At 40.0% G+C, this 1,662-nt stretch overlaps 1 non-coding gene across 1 annotated transcript; it reads right to left on the reverse strand.

The window, feature by feature from the left end:
* Positions 1–964: 964 nt before the first annotated feature.
* Positions 965–1,099, reverse strand: LOC112587175. Its single transcript, XR_003111702.1, has one exon. It is a non-coding gene; the product is annotated as a small Cajal body-specific RNA 11 (non-coding RNA).
* Positions 1,100–1,662: the final 563 nt, after the last annotated feature.

Below are 1,662 nucleotides of genomic sequence, written 5' to 3' on the forward strand. Positions count from 1 at the left end.
ATAGGAAGCACATTTTTTGAGAACTCACATACCTGAAAAATCTACTCTCATTTGACTGATATTTAAAATCTTAAACTACTATTTTGGTAGAGTTTAGAATTATAGATTGGAAATATTTTCCTATAGAATGTTGAGGTAATTGTTCCAATGTCTTCTAGTTTTCAGTGTTGCTGTTGAGAAATCTTGTCTTGGATGCTAGTCTTTTGTAGCTTACCTGTTCTTCTCCCCTCCCCTACCCCTTTAGAAGCTTTTAGAAATGCTTTGTTTAGCCACAGCACAGTGAAATTTCCCAATGATGTGGCTTTGGTTTAGCACTTTTTAGTTTCTCGTGTTTAGTACCCCTGGACTCTTTCAGTCTATAAATATATCTTTGTGGCCTGATAAACTTTCTGCATCTGGGGTGGACTGAGTAAGATCGATTCCTGCAGTTGCTTAGCAGAGACCATCTTCCAGCAGGTGACCTCATGTCCTCCTGCCCAACTCGGGAAGTAGAACCAAGGACAAATCAAGGCAAGTAACGAAAGGACCATTCTTAAATACTTGAAAGTATTGAAAAATGGAGTAGATAAAATATTTTGGTATTAACATTATAGTGAACAATGCTTATATCTGAATGTTTACAAACTTCTCTTAACTTTTTCTTTCACCTTCACCCTTCCATTGAAACTGCTTTAGATTACCAGTGATCTCCATATTGTCAAATCCAGATTGATGTAGATGATGTAGATGATTCACTCTTCAACTTGTAACTTCTTTTTCTTGCAGCTTCCAGGACTTCAGAGATGATTGGTTTTCCTTTTACCCCTGGTCGCTCTGTTTCCATCTGCTTGTTACTCATCATTTCTCTGACCTACTAATGTTGGAAAGTCTTGAGGCTCCTTCCTCAGACATTCTCTATTTTTAATCTGTATTTACTCCCACATGGTGATCATCCCAAAATTATATCTTTTTTTTTTTTTCTTAAATTATCCCCTTTTGCCTTCAAGAGTTAGCCCTATTCTTAGGGCAGACCTCCTGAGAGGGAGATTGCTGCATGTCCTGCCAGACTCCAGAGTTAAATCTTTATACCTCACCTAAGTTATATGTTTATAACAGACCTCATCTAAGCTCTAAACTTTTTTTTTTAGCTCCAAACTTAAAAAAAAATTTTGTTTCTTTATTTTTGTCTGTGTCAGGTCTTTGTTGCAGCACTGCCGTGTGAGGGCTTCTCTCTAGTTGTGGCTCTCTCTGTGGGCTCCAGAGAGCATGCAGTTTGTGGCATGTGGGCTCTCTAGCTGAGGTATGCGGGCTCAGTGGTTGTGGTGCATGGGTTAGTTGCCTCGAGTCATGTGGGATGTTAGTTCCCTGACCAGGGATTGAACCCCCAAATTGGAAAATAGATTCTTAACAACTGGACCACCAGGGAAGTCCCTTTAAACTTGTATATCCAACTGCCTACTGGACATCCTCCAGGAAGGCCTTATTGGCTATCGAGCAGGCATTTCAAATGTGACATGTCCAAAACAGAGCTTCCTGTTCTCTTCCTCCTCACTCTCAATCTGATCCTCTAACAAGTCTTCCCATCTCGGTAAATGGCAACTCTATCCTTCAGTAGTTAAGGGCAAGTCTAGACTCTTTTTCCTCACACCCAACATCTACCCTGCTAGCAAATCTCAACACTAA

Source organism: Bubalus bubalis, chromosome 9 (genome assembly GCF_019923935.1).
Source record: "Bubalus bubalis isolate 160015118507 breed Murrah chromosome 9, NDDB_SH_1, whole genome shotgun sequence".
NCBI lineage: Eukaryota > Metazoa > Chordata > Mammalia > Artiodactyla > Bovidae > Bubalus > Bubalus bubalis.